The following is a 17,810-nucleotide window of genomic DNA, read 5'->3' as shown; positions in this document are numbered from 1 at the left end:
TCTCTAGGATTTTGATGGATACCTGTCTCACATTTAGGTCTTTCATCCATTTTAAGTTTATCTTTGTGTATGCTGTAAGAAAAGTTGTCCAGTTTCATTCTTCTGCATGTGGCTATCCAATTTTTCCAACACCATTTGTTGAAGAGACGGTCTTTTTTCCATTGGATATTCTTTCCTGCTTTGTAGAAGATTAGTTGACCATAGAGTTGAGGGCTCAGACCACATTTTGAGAAATGCTGCACTGGAGAAATCCATTGCTTCTGGTTTTAGGGCCTTATGAAGTCCCCAGTCAAAGTGTAAACATCTTTGCAAGGGGCTATCACTCTTACCAGTTTGTTAACAAGTATTTATTCAGCAAACGATTCTGGAGAATTTGCTGTTCACAGTGCACTGTTCTCTAGCTGGTGAAATAATAGTGAGACCATAGTTGCTACAATTAGAGAGCTCAGAGCCCAGTGGAAGAGGACACAAGGTTAGTATGGATGCTACTGGTGGTGTCTAAGAGGATCTAAGAGGTGGTATGTTGAAGAACGATGTGAAAATGCTAACTGTTGTGTATTACCTTCCCTTTTTGATGTGGGTTACTGGTCTTCACTTGTTATAGTGACATAAAGTTTATTTGCAAGGTAAAACGATTTCACTTAAACAAGTAAGTTGATCTAAACAAACCTATTAAGTAAATAGAAGTGATAGAGTGGAATTTGAAAGTGCTACATGGATGTCTGAAGTTTAGGAAAATGCAGTATTTTGGTGGGGTGGTAATGCCAGACCCAACGTGGTTCATTAAATAGAGGAGAGGTCAGTGAATTCAGCCTTGGAGGGCAGGCAGCATTTCATGGATGAGGCAGTAGTCTTTCTCCCTCTTCTCTTCCCGTTCCTATTATAGTAATTACCACAGAAAGAAGGTTCACCTGTAAGGAGTGCGCTATCACTCTCCTTTACGTGCCTTATCTCACTTAGTTCTTGTAAGAACCCTGTGAGGTGGGTGGATGTTATCTCAATTATGCAGATGAGGAGATCAGGGTCATAAAGCGCATGAGGAGAAGGAGGATTTGAAGCCAGCAACCCACTCCGAGCTCCAGCTCCAAACCAGTGCTCCACCATCTTGACTCAGCGAGGGTTAGAACAAGTGGATATGATGAGGTCCTGGAGAAGATGTGTGTGGGGTGTGTGTGTGTGTAGGGAGGAGGCTTGGCAGGATTGGCTTCATAATTTGTGGGGCCCAGTGAAACATGAAAATGCAGGGCCCCTGGTTAAAAAATTACTCAGAATTTAAACACAGTGATAGAAGAACATTAAAGCCTGCATGGTGGCCCTTCCAAGCTCAGTGCTCTGTGCACATGCTGCACATCCACCCATGAAGCCAGCCGTCGGACTTGGGGTCATGTGCAGAGGGGCTGAGAAGGGCCAAAGGAAGGATCCCAAGCCCTTCACCCCCTTTTTTTCTCCTTTCCAATAACCCACCTGGGGAGCTGTTGTTATAAAGCAATTTCCTCCTGTTTTTTCATGCCTTTTGGGGAGAAGAAAACCTTCACAAACACTAAACCAGATAAGGAAGGTTCCATTGCCCTGTGATGACTTCAGAGACCTTAACACAGCTCCAAATGTCAATATTCCTTCAATGGGTTCTGCAAATAAGAGTCTGCTGGGTAATTACATTTTTAATAAATTACAGTTTGCAGCTTGATAGTCAAGTAGATTTCCTGTTCTGGAAGCTGGCCTTTCTTCCCAGCCCCGTTACCAGGCCCTAGTCATACCGCTCCCTTCTTGTAAATTCTTCATAATTAGGAAAGAGTTGTTCATTGACTTAAACGTTCTCATAGTCTCAGTTCCTGCTAATTCATTGCGTGAAAGAACTAAATGTTATGAAAATTGCCGTTTATTGCCTCATATTCATAATGTGCCGTTTAATGAAATGAAGTAGGAATGAATTATTTTTGGACTTCATTGGTGGCTGCATACCACAATGACAAATAATCATGTGCGTGGAAGGTTTAAGTGGAATTTTCATAGAAAATGCGCATCTAACTTGTTTTATTAAGCAACCTTGATACATGAGAGTCTAGATTTATAAAATATATTTCAGGACTCATTATTTACTTTCCAAGACAATTTTTAGCATTGCAAAAGCATTTGCTGTAGTTTTCTTTTAAAGAATAGCTACTTTAGGTATATTTGAGGTGGACTTTCTTTTAAGGAGTAATCAGTTTGCACACAGTTATTCAGGATGCCATCTGTGTGCAGAGCCCACCTGCAGTCCCTTGGGAAAGAAGTAAGGTGATTCTGAATTCTGGGTTTTGTGTTTAGAACTGGTATTGGCCTTGGCTTCTAACTCCATTTCATTAGTTCTGCATTTATGGGTCCTATTAGGAACAGCTTCTAATCTGAACAAATATGCAGCATTGTTGATTTAATGCCTGATTCACATTTTTTTTCCCCACCAAAAATGCAATCTGTGGGACAATAAGGAGCTTCTCTGGTAAGCCCTTCTAGCTGAATGGTGATTGTCAGAAGTGGATAAACATTCACAGACGTTAAAAGAGCAATACCACTTTTAGAAAGGATCTGCACTGGTTCCTTGGTGCTCCCTTCAGGGAAAAATATCATACTTCTATATGCAGGATAATCGTCAGGTTCATTGGATGCCCATTCCCTGCCTAACAAGGTGTCTGGCCCATACTAGGTTGGCAGTAATGGATGAATGCATGGCTGAATCAAGAAAACATTTTTACGTGAACATTCCAGAGAGTGAGATAGTAACCATCCAATTATTTGGAACCGTCCAATTATTTCAAAGGAATTTCTAAACAACCAGTTTTCTGTTATATATACAAAGATGTGGTCATAATGGGGCTCAAAGAGTATCAGAAAAAAGTGGGTCATGAGCTTAAAGCTCATTTAATCACACTTTGAGACAGTAATAAGTCATGATGATGATGATGAGGAGGATAATTATGGTATTGATGGCATTCTTTGAACACCTACTATTTGAGACCCTTTACACATATTACCTCATTTAATCTTTTTTTTTTTAATTTTATTATGTTAGTCACCATACATTACATCATTAGTTTTTGATGTAGTGATCCATGATCCATTGTTTTCGTATAACACCCAGTGCTCCATGCAGTACGTGCCCTCCTTAATACCCATCACCGGGCTAACCAATCCCCCCTCCCTGCTCCCCTCTAAAACCCTGTTTGTTTCTCAGGGAAATAGTCTCTCATGGTTCATCTCTCCCTCCAATTCCCCCTGCCCGTTTTTCCCTTCCTTCTCCTAATGTCCTCCATGTTACTCCTTATGTTCCACAAATAAGTGAAACCATATGATAATTGACTTTCTCTGCTTGACTTCTTTCACTTAGCATAATCTCCTCCAGTCCCATCCATGTTGATGTAAAAGTTGGGTATTCATCCTTTCTGATGGCTGAGTAGTATTACATTGTATATATGGACCCCATCTTCTTTATCTATTCATCTGTTGAAGGGCATCTTGGCTCTTTCCACAGTTTGGCTATTGCGGACGTTGCTGCTATGAACATTGGGGTGCGTATGGCCCTTCTTTTCACGACATCTGTGTCTTTGGGGTAAATACCCAGTAGTGCAATTGCTGGGTCATAGGGTAGCTCTATTTTTAAATTTTTGAGGAAACTCCACACTGTTTTCCAAAGTGGCTGTACCAACTTGCATTCCCACCAACAGTGCAAGAGGGTTCCCATTTCTCCACAACCTCTCCAACATTTGTTGTTTCTTTCCCTGTCCATTTTTGCCATTCTAACTGGTGTAGGTGGTATCTCAGTGTGGTTTTGATTTGGATTGCCCTGATGGCTAATGACGATGAATATTTTTTCATGTGTCTGTTAGCCATTTGTATGCCTTCTTCAGAGAAGTGTCTTTTCATATCTTCTGCACACTTTTTGACTTGATTATTTGTTTTTTGGGTGTTGAGTTTGAGAAGTTCTTTATAGATCCTGGATACCAGCCCTTTATCTGTAGTGTCGTTTGCAAATATCTTCTCCCATTCTGTGGGTTGCCTCTTTGTTTTGTTGACTGTTTCCTTTGCTGTGCAGAAGCTTTTTATCTTGATGAAGTCCCAAAAGTTCACTTTTGCTTTTGTTTCACTAGCTTTTGGAGATGTATCTTGAAAGAAGTTGCTGTGGGCGATGTCAAAGAGGTTACTGCCTATGTTCTCCTCTAGGATTTGGATGGATTCCTGTCTCACATTGAGGTCTTTCATCCACTTTGAGTTTATCTTTGTGAATGGTGTTAGAGAATGGTCGAGTTTCATTCTTCCACATGTGGCTGTCCAATTTTCCCAGCACCATTTATTGAAGAGACTGTCTTTTTTCCATTGCATGTTTTTTCCTGCTTTGTCAAAGATTATTTGACCATAGAGTTGAGGGTCCATATCTGGGTTCTCTATTCTGTTCCATTGGTCTGTATGTCTGTTTTTGTGCCAGTACCATGCTGTCTTGGTGATCACAGCTTTGTAACATAGCTTGAAATCGGGCAACGTGATGCCCCCAGCTTTGTTTTTCTTTTTCAACATCTCCTTGGCGATTCGGAGTCTTTTCTGATTCCATACAAATTTTAGGATTGTTTGTTCCAGCACTTTGAAAAATGTCATTGGAATTTTGATCGGGCTGGCATTGAAGGTATAGATTGCTCTGGGTAGCATAGACATTTTAACAATATTTATTCTTCCGATCCATGAGCATGGAATATTTTTCCATCTTTTTGTGTCTTCTTCAATTTCTTTCATGAGTGTTCTGTAGTTCCTAGAGTATAGATCCTTTACCTCTTTGGTTAGGTTTATTCTGAGGTATCTTATGTTTTTCGGTGCTATTGTAAATGGAATTGTTTCTCTAATTTCTCTTTCTACAGTTGCGTTGTTAGTGTATAAGAAAGCAACTGATTTCTGTGCATTGATTTTGTATCCTGCCACATTACTGAATTGCTGGATGAGTTCTAGTAATTTGGGGGTGGAGTCTTTTGAGTTTTCCACATAAAGTATCATGTCGTCTGTGAAAAGAGAGAGTTTGACTTCTTCTTTGCCAATCTGAATACCTTTTATTTCTTTTTGTTGTCCGATTGCTATTGCTAGGACTTCTAGTACTATGTTGAACAGCAGTGGTGAGAGTGGGCACCCTTGACGTGTTCCTGATCTTAAGGGAAAGGCTCTCAGCTTTTCCCCATTGAGGATGATATTTGTGGGTTTGATGGATTTTATGAGCTTGAGGAATGTTCCCTCTATCCCTATACTCTGGAGAGTTTTAATCAGGAAAGGATGTTGTATTTTGTCAAATGCTTTTTCTGCATCAATTGAGAGGACCATATGGTTCTTCTCCCTCCTCTTATTAATGTGTTCTATCACATTGATTGATTTGCGAATGTTGAACCACGCTTGCACCCCGGGGGTAAATCCCACTTGGTCGTGGTGGATGATCCTTTTAATGTATTGTTGGATCCTATTAGCTAGGATTTTGTTGAGGAATTTGGAATCATATTCATCAGGGATATCGGTCTGAAATTCTCCTTTTTGATGGGGTCTTTGCCTGGTTTGGGGATTAAGGTAATGCTGGCCTCATAGAATGAGTTTGGAAGTTTTCCTTCTGTTTCTATTTTTTGAAACAGCTTCAATAGAATAGGTATTATTTCTTCTTTGAATGTTTGGTAGAATTCCCCAGGGAATCCATCAGGCCCTGGACTCTTGTTTTTTGGGAGGTTTTTGATCACTGCTTCAATCTCGTTACTGGTTTTTTTTTTTTTTTTTTAAAGATTTTATTTATTTGACAGAGAGAGATACAGCGAGAGAGGGAACACAAGCAGGGGGAGTGGGAGAGGGAGAAGCAGGCTTCCCGCTGAGCAGGGAGCCCGATGCGGGGCTCGATCCCAGGACCCTGGGATCATGACCTGAACTGAAGGCAGAGGCTTAATGACTGAGCCACCCAGGCGCCCCTCGTTACTGGTTATTGGCCTATTCAGGTTGTCAATTTCTTCCTGTTTCAGTCTTGGCAGCTTATAGGTTTCCAGGAAGGCCTCCATTTCATCCAGATTGCTCAGTTTATTGGCATATAGTTGTTGATAATAATTTCTAATAATTGTTTCTATTTCCTTGGTGTTAGTGGTGATCTCTCCCCTGTCATTCATAATTTTATTACTTTGGGTCCTTTCTCTTTTCTTTTGGATAAGTCTGGCCAGTGGTTTATCAATCTTATTAATTCTTTCAGAGAACCAGCTTCTAGTTTCATTGATGTGATCTACTGTGTTTCTGGTTTCTAATTCATTGATCTCTGCTCTAATTTTAATTATTTCTCTTCTAATGTGTGGCTTAGGCGTCGTTTGTTGCTTTTTCTCTAGTTCTTTAAGGTGTAGAGTTAGTTGGTGAATTCGGGATTTTTCTGTTCTTTTGAGTGAGGCTTGGATGGCTATGTATTTCCCCCTTAGGACCGCCTTTGCAGTATCCCATAGGTTTTGGACCGATGTGTTTTCGTTCTCATTGATTTCCATGAATTGTTTAAGTTCTTCTTTGATTTCTTGGTTGACCCAAACATTTTTGAGCAGAGTGGTCTTTAGCTTCCAAGTGTTTGAATTTTTGCCAAATTTTTTCTTGTGATTGAGTTCCAGTTTTAGAGCATTGTGGTCTGAGAAGATGCAGGGAATCATCTCAATCTTTTGGTATCAGTTGAGACCTGATTTGTGACCCAATATATGGTCTATTCTGGAGAAAGTTCCATGTACGCTCAAGAAGAATGAGTATTCTGTTGTTTAGGGTGGAATGTTCTGTAAATATCTATGAGGTCCATCTGGTCCAATGTATCATTCAAAGCTCTTGTTTCCTTGTTGATTTTCTGCTTAGATGATCTGTCCATTGCTGAGAGTGGAGTATTGAGTTCTCCTACAATTAATGTATTGTTATCAATATGACTCTTTATTTTGGTTAACAGTTGGCTTATGTAGATGGCTGCTCCCACGTTGGGGACATAGATATTTAGAATTGTTAGATCTTCTTGTTGGATAGACCCTTTAAGAATGATATAGTGTCCTTCTGTGTCTCTTATTACAGATTTTAGTTTAAAATCTAATTTGTCTGATATAAGAATTGCTACCCCAGCTTTCTTTTGAGGTCTGCTGGCATGGAAGATAGATCTCCATCCCTTCACTTTCAGTCTGGATGTGTCATTAGGTTCAAAATGAGTCTCTTGTAGACAGCATATGGATGGGTCCTGTCTTTTTATCCAATCTGCAACCCTGTGCCATTTTATGGGAGCGTTTAGGCCATTCACGTTGAGAGTGATTATTGAAAGATATGAATTAATTGTCATCATGTTGCCTGTGAAGATGTTGTTTTTATAGATTGTCCCTGTAAATTTCTGTTGTAGATCACTCTTGGGGTCTTTCTCCTTTTATAGAACCCCCCTTAATATTTCTTGCAGGGCCGGCTTAGTTGGTCACATATTCTTTCAACTTCTGCCAGTCGTGGAAGCTCTGCATCTCTCCATCCATTCTAAATGAAAGCCTTGCCAGATAAAGTATTCTTGGATGCATGTTCTTCTCATTTAGTACCCTGAATATGTCTTGCCAGGCCTTTCTGGCTCGCCAGGTCTCTGTGGATAGGTCTGACGTTATTCTGATGTTCCTCCCTCTGTATGTAAGGACTCTCTTCCCCCTAACTGCCCTTAAGATGGTTTCCTTCATTCTAAGATTTGCAAGTTTTACTATTACATGCCAGGGTGTTGGCCTGTTTTCCTTGATCTTAGGAGGGGTCCTCTCTGCCTCTAGGACTCGAATGTTTGTCTCATTCCCCAGATTAGGGAAGTTCTCAGCTACGATTTGCTCAAATACATCTTCTAGCCCTCTCTCTCTCTATTCCCTCTGGGATTCCGATTATTCTGACATTGGAACGCCTCATGGTGTCACTTATTTCTCTGATTCTATTTTCATGGATTCTGAGTTGTTTTTCCCTGGCCTCCTCTTTTCCCTTTTTATCTATTATATTGTCTTCCAGGTCGCTTATTCTCTCTTCTGTCTCAGTTACCCTAGCTGTTAGATTATCTAGATTGGATTGGATCTCATTGATAGCATTTTTAAGTTCTGCCAATTCACCTTTTATTTCTGCCCTTAGAGACTCTATGTTGCCATTAATTGATTTCTCCATTCTAGCCATTGTCTTCACAATTGCTAGCCTGAATCCCGTCTCCGACATCTTGGTTATATCTGCATCCATTTGTAAATCTGCAGCATAAGTCATAATCTCTGAGTCATTCTGTTGATGGGTGTTTGAGGGAATGTATAGAGTCCAAATTATTGACCAGAACCCAAGCAAGATGCACCTGTTTTCTTGGGACCTTAGGGTTGCTGGCATCTTGTTTTCCCAGCCTGTCTTCTGGGGGAGGGGCCTGCTGTGCTGTTACTCAGGCAACCCTGTTTGGGCGGAGTTGCCCTGAGCCCCTGTGGTGGGGGATGGGCTCAGTGGGAATCAGTCTTTAGGGCTTTTGTTCTCTGGCGCCTTTCCCTGGCAGCTTTCTGCGTCTCTTCCATGAGTCAGAGCAGAAGAGACCGTTTCCAACCCTCTGCCTCAGAGCAGAGAGACCTCAGTCTGTTCTTCAGTGAGCTCTCCAAGCCACACTGTCTCCGTTTCTGTCCGTGCTGCTATAAACTGCAGCGTCCTGGGTTGTGCTCCCCTCCACAGCACCCCCAGTCCTGCATCCAGGTCGGGGCATGTCTCTGCCCTTTGTGCTTCTAAAACTGCCATCCGTTCCCAGTTCGCGCGCATGCGACTCCGCCTCTCGGGGTTCCCACCCCGGGTGTTGCAGTTCACCGGCGGGGCTCAGTGCACCAGGTTTCCGTCTCGGAGGCTGAAGTTCGCGTGCGCGACCGTCGCTCCGGGGGGCTGCGGTTCGCGTGCGCGCAGCCCTGCCGGTCTGGTCTTCCACCCCAGGGTCTGCCCTAAAGTCCTTTCTCCACGCTACTGGTCTGCGAGTCTGAGTCTGTGCCCCGTCTGCAGCGCACGAGGCTGTCACTCACCGGCGGTGCAGGATCCCCACGGCCAGGCACCCTCCCGCTGCCGTTTATCCTCGGATATCTGCCTGCAGAATCCCGGCTCTCTGCTTTGTACCTCAAAACCAACTGCCTGTGATATTCTGTTTGTAGAGATCCAGATCTTCTTACATCTCAGGCTGGTTTCGTGGGTGCTCAGAGTGGTCTGGTAGATATCCAGCTCAATTCCGGGGACCAGTTGAAATAGGGTCCCCTACTCCTCCGCCATCTTTCTCCCCTCTACCTCATTTAATCTTTACAATAATTTTTCAAGAGCGGTATTGTCATCCTAATTTACAGTGGGGAAATTGGGGTCAGAGAGGGAAGATAATGTTACCAGGGGCATAGTTAGTAGCTGGTTTGAACTCACTTCTTTTTTTTTTTTTTTGGCTTCGAAGCCCACATTCTTTTCTGCCACCATTTTATCTCTACACAAAGTCCTAGGGCTTGTCATTGCCCAAGGCAGGATCAGAATACAAGTCTCTTGACTCTTCTGTCAGTGTTCTTGGCTCTGTGACAGGCTGCTACTGGAACCCAGACAAAAGGATGAAGAAAATGCTAATCAAAGTGTTTCAAAAGGCATATTTTAACTCTAACCAAGGGTCATAAAGTGGGGGCCAAAGGCCATCCTCGGTTAAGTCTATTGCAAATTGGTCAAATGGATTCAGGTTACTCATGGGATATTTAGAGTAATCAGGGCAAGATGTGCCAATGTAGCAGAAAAAAACCCCCACAATCTGTAGACATGAACTTGGTTTTAGGTCATGATTTGATCTTATTAGTCATGTGATCTTGAGCACTTAACCCTCTTTGAACTTGCCTCCTCATTTACAAAATAGAAGGAATACAAACACTTTCCACAGTGGCTGAGATACTATGAGAGATCAGGTCTAGGAGAGTTTTCTAGACTAAAACATAGTTAATGTATCTTCACTCTCAATCAGTTGCATTCCTCTTTTCCTTATTTTGCAGTTTTTTGGTTTTGTTTTATAGACATTTTATAAACATTTTATTTTTAGTTTTTCTTATGTGCTTTCTTTGATTGCTTTGATGGTAAATAGCGATTTCCTCTTTATGGCGGGGACAAGTATAATTTTTTATAAGTTTATTAAAGTTGGAAAATTGTGTTCAGCATCTGGACCAGAAAAACTATTTGCACAGAAGAGGTTCGAGGGAATAATCTTAACACTAGTAAATGCGACAATGTCTCTGGAAGGTTGGCTGATGGCCAGGTCAGTAGGAGCCAGGACCAAGTCCAGCTGGATTAATGAATGGATGCTGAAGGCCCAGAACAGAGGAGATAACTGCACCTGAAGCTAATCAACCAACACAGTGAGTTGTTTATGCAGTTTGAAGAGTCTCCCTTGGAAAGGAGTGTTGTTTCACATTCTTGCCAACACTGAGGGTCATCAGTCTTTTTAATTATACCTATTTTACTGAGTGTGAAGTCGTATCTCTCTGTGGTTTTAATTGCATTTCCCTGAAAGTTAAATATACACCTACCCTATGAACCCAGTTATTTCACTCCTGGGTATTTACCCAAGAGAAATAGAAGTGTACATCCAAACAAAAAACTTATTTAAGAATGTTGTAGGAATTTTATCCAAAAGAGCCCCAAACTGGAAATAATCAAACGTCCATTAATAAGAGAATGGATACAAAAAATTATGGTATATTTCCACAGTGAAATACTACTCAGCAATAAAAATGGAATGTATTACTGTAATTTACAACACAACGAATTCCAAAAATATTATGCTGAGTTAAAGAAGTCAGATGCAAAAGAGTACTTACTGTGTGATTAGAGGTAATATTAATCTATGGTGATAGGAATCAGGTCAGAAGTTCTCTTGGGTGGGAATGGGTGGGGAGTCTCTGGCAAAGGATGCTAGAGAAGTTTCTGAGGTGATGGAGATAGTCTCTCTCTCTCTCTCTATATATATTTTAAAGATTTTATTCATTTGAGAGAGAGAGCATGAGCAGGGGGGAGGGGGAAAGAGAGAAGGAGAAGCAGACTCTCTGATGAGCAGAGAGCCCGACTCGGGGCTCAATCCCAGGACCCTGAGATCATGACCTGAGCCGAAGGCAGACGCTTAACTGACTGAGCCACCCAGGCGCCCAGAGATAGTCTATATTTTAATAGAAGCATTGGTTTCATAGTTGCCTTTTGTCAAAACCCATTAAATTGTAATATTTAAAGTCTGTGTTCTTCTTTGTATATAAATTTTACCTAATAGGGTTTATTTGTAAAATAAAAAAACAAGGAGGGATTGGGATGAAGCCCTTTTGGATGTTGAGGAATCTTGAAGTCTTTGTACAGCAAGAATTAAGGATTGAGCCAGAAGAGAGAGAGGAGAGAGGTCAGGAGAGCTGACAGCAGAGACTGGAGGGACTGTCCTGTGAGGGGGGGATTAGATGCCCATTGTGTGTCACTCCAGAAGGGAGAAAAAGGGAGTGTGAGGGAAGCAGATGGTTTGAGCTCCATGGAAAGAAGAGCTTTTAAAAAAAGAATCAGAGTTGCTTGTGATGGAATAGGATGTCTCAGGAGATTGGGAGCTCCTTGTCACTCAGCAGAGGCTGGGTAGCTTCTTGTCAAGCATACTGTCAAGTGGGTCCTATAGTGATCAAAAGACTTAACTAGAAGACCTGAACACTTTCTCCTGTGCGAAGATTCTGCAGTTACATGTGGTGTTGGGTAAGGGGAGAGCATGAGCTTTGGAGTCAGGCTGCCCACATCTGGATCTAGAGATCATGAATGAAATTATCTTATGCAAGTTGATTTCTTTAAATCTCAGTTTGTGTGTATATGTGTATCTTCCTTCCTTCCAATTTGTAAACCACATACAGTGCTGCACAACTTCAAAGAATTGTAACTGAGACTGAAATTGAAGTGATTGATGTAAAGAGCATAGCAAAGCACCTAGCACATATCCTAAGCACATGATAAGTGCTCAATAAATTTTAGCCATTATTATAATATTATTGCTATTATTATGATTTCTAAGAATTTTAGGTATTAGCACATGCCAAAGATAGATTTGGGGGCAGAATCTAAGAGCTTATATAGAATCTCTCGTATTAGACCCTGAAAGTGGCTATCTATTACCTCCAGCAGAAAGCATGATTAACATTCCACAGGTTAATTTAAAAACAGGAAAAATAAACCTTTGTGAAATGTCAAACTTTGTGGATTAAAAAAAAAAAAAAGGGCAATGCGTATGTGTCCTTGACATGAAGAGATTCTTTTGTACTTTGTTATGTTCTTACTCACTTAATAATATTTTATTTAGAACTCCAGAGGTTCTCTTTCATTTGAATGGCTACATTGTATTCCATAGTATGTATATATCATGTTCCACTTAACCAATCTGGTACTGAGGGACACTTAGGTTTTCCCCACCTTTTGCTAGTAAAAACAAGGCTTCAATAAATAATTTGGTTCATAGGTTATTTGACACATGTGCAAGTATATCTGTAGGATAAATTTCTGGAAGTAGAGTTGCTGGGTGAAATGGCATGCATTTTAAAAACATTCTGATAGCTCTTGATGGTTTTCCTCCATGAAGGTTATACCAATTTACCTTTCATCAGCAGTGTATTAGAGTGTCTCTTGACTTCAAATCGTCACCAACATGATACATTCTCACTCTTTGGCCTTTGCCAACCAATGAGTGTAAAAGTGGGGTTGAGCATATCTTTATATATTTAAGGGTAATTTGTGTTTCCTTTTCTGTAAATTGTCTATTTATATCCTTTGCCCATTTTTTGATCGGTTAAGATAGGTAATAGTTTTCTGTTATTAAATTTATTAAACATGTTTATAATATTCCCTTTATAACCCTTTTCTTTGCAGACTTTAAGCTTTATTTAAAAACTTAACATTTGATCAAATGGACTTTTCTGGTATACAGTTCTATGACTTTTAACACATATGTAGATTCTTGTAACCACCCCCAAAATCAGGACATGGAAAGGTCCCATCATCCAGAAAATTCCCTTGTACTGCCCATTTATAGTCAAATTCTCTCCCCTCCCCAAACTTAGGTTACTGTTGCTCTGTTCTCTACAGCTGTAGTTTTGCCTTTTCCCAAGTGTAGTATAAATGGAATCATGCAGTATGAAACTTTTGGAGACTGGTTTCTTTCTCTCAGCATAATGCCTTTGAGAGTTATCCTTGTTACTGTAAGTATCCAATAGTTCATTTCTTTCTGTTGCTAAGTGGCATTCCGTTGGATGGATGTGCAAAAATTTGTTTATCCATTCATCTGTTGAGGGACATTTCAGTTTTTGGTTATTATAAATAGAGCTGTTTTAAGCATTTGCATACAGGGTTTTTGTGTGAATGTAGGTTTTCATTTCTGTTGGGTAAATACCTAGGTCAGTTTCTCCTGACTGATCTTTTTCTTCACTATGGTTGTTTTTGTGTGTGTGTGTATGTTTGCATCTTGTAATATTTTATTGTGTACTGCTCATTGATGATATTTTGTAGACTCTGGATTCTGTAATCTTCCTCTGAAGATGATTTATTTTTCTTTAGTAGACAGTGTAATTACTAGATGATCACCTAATAATTGTGTAGACTTGGTTTTATTTTTTGTTATGCCATACCTGTGAAAAGCCCAAGGTAATTCACAAGGCCCTCTAATTTGGAGGGACTCAAGTTCTAAGCTGTTTCCTTTGTGGATCTAGTCAGGGGATCCCCAACATGGGGGAACCCTGTGGGTTTGGGAACCCCAACATTGAACTTCTAGGGTGCTTCTCTGTTACAGTTCTCTCCTCTCCAGTTTCCAGTATCAGCTGCTGCAAACTGATCTTTGCCACTTCAGCTCAGCAAGACCACCATGCCCTGCTTGGATTTCAGCTCATTGTGCCTTAGTTGGGAAATTGTCCCTCAGGCATATTACTGAGCAGCTCAGCTCATGAGTTCCCTGTCTCTCAGGGGTGCAGTTCTTGCACTGTCTATTGTCCCATGCCTGGGCACTCATTGGTTGGCAAAGGCTTCTTCAATATATCTACTTTTAGGGTTGTTTGCAGCATAGGGAAAGCCTGGTACTAGGCATTTCTGTCACAAGCTTATTTGAATGACAGATCCAGCCTGATTTCTTAAGGGCAACCAGGGGTCTTTTGTCTGCAACCTAAGTTTTCATCAAGTTTGTTTTTTTTCAGCTGCCAGAGAACTCTGCTGAAAGGTACTAGGGATCTGACCTGGTTTGGTAATTTTTGTGTTCTTATGTTTGCTACATTGAGTGGATTGGAAACCTTTTCCAAGGAGTTGAAACTTAGGTTCTGTAAAATACACTAGGTAATGAATTTTTAATTTTTGATCCAGTTTTATTGTGGTAGTAAAAACAGTTTCAATTATATGCTTATTGGGAATTCCTGATTCTTATAAATTCTAGAGTTTTATTACAGCAGAGATTAGATTTTCCCCCCAGCACAGTGTGACTTCAGGGCAGTTCTGCCCTTCTCAAAAGAGTAGTTTTCTTATTTGTGGGATGGAGACAAGGTCAGTGAAAGAAAGAGTATATAACAAAATGAGAAAATTTTGTCCCTTTGCTTAAACTGCTTTAAGTAATAACATCTTAGAGATCATGTCTACTAACTTTCCAAATGGGGCTGTGGTGCTCTATGCTTTCATCTCCAATTGAAGGAGAAATAGATATTGGAATGATTTTCTATTGATGAATGACCTGGTTTCTTTCTTGTTACTTTCTAGGAGATAAGTAATTGGTGTATGACAATACTGAAGTCATAATATCATAATGCTTATTTATTTATTGGGGGTTGGCTGATATAGGCTGCGCTCAGGGAGCCATTGAATTCTCCCCATATTTCCTATACTCCTTCTGAGACCAGTGAGCTAGCCTAGAAATTTTCTTCTCATGGTTATAGCAGAGGTCCAAGAGAGCAGGAACACATTTTCAGCTTTGGCTGTATCACATTTGTTAGCATCTTATTGACTAAAGCAAGACACATGGCCAAGCCCAAATCAGTGAAACATGTGAAACAAACATCCTAAGAGTGAAACAAACATGTGAAACAAACAGTGAACAAACATCCTAGTCACTAAGACTGCAAAGATGAGTAAGACAGAGTCATTTGCTTTAGGAACACAAAAAAATTGATCCTGAACTGCAAGTGTAGTGATCTTATAGCTAATGGAAGGTGCAAAGAAGGAGTTAAACTCTAGTTCAAATGAACAGAGACTCTTAGGCTTTTAGAATTTTTTTCTTTTAATTTCACACCCTGGAGGATGTTAAACTTGGATTGCTGGCAGTCTACCAGAGCATTGTGTTGAGCTGAAATCCTCTGCTATTAATAACTAAGCATACTGTGATTTGAGATTTAAAGCCATGATCTCATGTTAGAAGCTGCAGTGGGCCAGGAAGCTGTTTGGGTTCATATCACTTCTAAAAGCACTGGGGCAAAGGTGCTGAGGACTAAAGGGAAAACTCATAAGCAGGTCTGTACACAGGGACTTGGGGCTTTATGGCTTTGTTTCAGGAACTCTTAGTAAGAAATTCACAATAGAAAACTAAAATATGCAGACCATCCAAACCCTTGAAACAACAATCTAGATTATTGAAATGGATGACTAGCGGGACTAAGGAAGATCTTGATGGATTGTGGAGAGCAGGGCAAATGGCATGGAAATACTGATGCTTCATGCCTCCTCCCCCTTTCTGAGGGTCCCTTCTTCACCAATTAGTGTAGAGGTTGGAGTTGGACCTGAGAAAGACTCAGAAAACTTGGGCCAGTGGGATGTGGAGAATCTCAGGCATTTTTTTGGGGGGGGGTGCTCTCATCCAAAATTTATGACACTAAATTCAGGGGTCCTGAACTGATTGCTGGGGTTATGGTGTCCAGGATCCCCAGACTCCTCCAAGTCTGACTCTTGACCATATCCAAGGATGACTGAACAAAGGACAGAAATTAAATAGGAAACATTTCATTGGGACACAAGAAAGAAGATTTCAGGTTTTGTGGATTCATCTGTAGAAGTATCTGTTCTGGTCCAGCTCTCATTTCACAGTTGAGGAGGCCTTTCTTGAGGTCACATGAGGCTAGGATAGAATCAGTTCTCTGGCTTCATGGTGGCAGCTAACAGCTGACATTACTAAGGAATTGTTATGTACTAGGCTGTTCTGAGCACTATGCAGATTATATATTTTTTGTCCTTACTGAAGTTCTATGAAGTAGGTACTGATTATTCCCATGTAACAGAGGAGGTAACTGAGACACTAAGATACCACACAACTTGTCTGATGTCACACAGCTGGTAAGTGGGGGAGTCAGGACTTGGGATCTGGAGTAATCTGACACAGAGCCTGGACTCTTAAGTTCACTGTTACTCTGCAGTGAGAGAACTAGTTAGACAATCACATACATAAAAGATCCTCAATAGACAAGGGTGTTCCTCCTTCTGGAGACTGGCAGATTCCCTGATTGTAAGACAGAGAACCCTTAGGTTATCCTTACAGAGAGGTAAAGCTGGAAAACAACGTGGACTGTCAGAGCTGCAGCAGAAATGCTGCGACAACATTCGGAGCTGTCCAAGGTTCTGAGTTCCAACTTCATCTCAAGCACCTTTTGTCTATTGCACTCATCACCAATATTTTATAAGTTTTACCCTAGAAGCCGAGAATTTTACAACTGAATAGATTGCAATAAATAATAATTGTACTTCTACTGGGTTCTAGGCACTTTAGATTTGTTATTTCACCATAGCCCCACATCAGTTCAGTGACCTCACTTTCTTTTGAGGAAGAGAGAATCAGATAAACTACTACCCATGTTATAAGGCAAAATGAAGCAATTACTTTTTGGAAGTATAAAAATTAGAGTGTCAAAAAGGGTAGTGAGAAAGTATTTATGGAGCCTTTGAAGTGGAAATAGAGGGCTAATTTTGATAGGGCTAAGGGAACAGTATGAGCAAAGGAATGGTCTATTGGAGCAAAGGAAATAGATCTGAATGGTTATGTTGAGACTATCAAACAGTCAGAATACATGTTTCTAATCCCCTTCCCACATGTATGACACACATCTCTGAATGACCATCTCTCCCCACCCCCTTACTGATCTGACCTCAGAATCCTTCCCAACACAGAGCTTCAGGCAGGCACTACCAACTGAATAGTTTGAGCATTTTAGATATGCTTTTTTGGTCTTCCTGGACTAGCACATTTGTGAATGGAATATGCTGTAAAAAGTTAGATCATTTATACCATTCTTCTTCACTGAGAGATGATGCAATTGAGAGTCAGTAAAATAATTATTCAAGGTCATGGAAAAAGTGAATGGCAAAGCCAGAAGAAACAGACCCCAAGTCTCATGACCATTACTGCACACTGGTTAGCTATCTCAGGGTTTCTCAAAGTTAGAGTCGTGGACCAGTTACATCAGATGCATCAGCAACACCAAGGTGCTTAATAAAAATGCATGGTACTGAACTTCATGCAAGACCCACTGGAATAGAATTCCTGGAGGGCAGGGCTTGAGAATATGGATTTTTTATAAGCCTTCTAAGTTATTATGCATAGAACACCAGTAGTCTATTAGATGCTAATAAGATTCCACTGGGAAATTGATGTTAGCAATATTGTTTCTTTTACCACTGGCTTAAAGGCTATATCACAAAAAACTTTAAATATTATGTAGTTATTCTACCCCTGTGATAATCTGCCATTAAGAAAATATGCTCCTTATTTAAGAATTGACTTCATGGCATTTGAATTTTTTGCACTGCATTTATTCGCTGAATGATTTTGAATA

This window comes from Neomonachus schauinslandi, chromosome 7 (genome assembly GCF_002201575.2).
Source record: "Neomonachus schauinslandi chromosome 7, ASM220157v2, whole genome shotgun sequence".
Taxonomy (NCBI): Eukaryota; Metazoa; Chordata; class Mammalia; order Carnivora; family Phocidae; genus Neomonachus; species Neomonachus schauinslandi.
Note: the sequence above shows the minus strand (reverse complement) of the source record.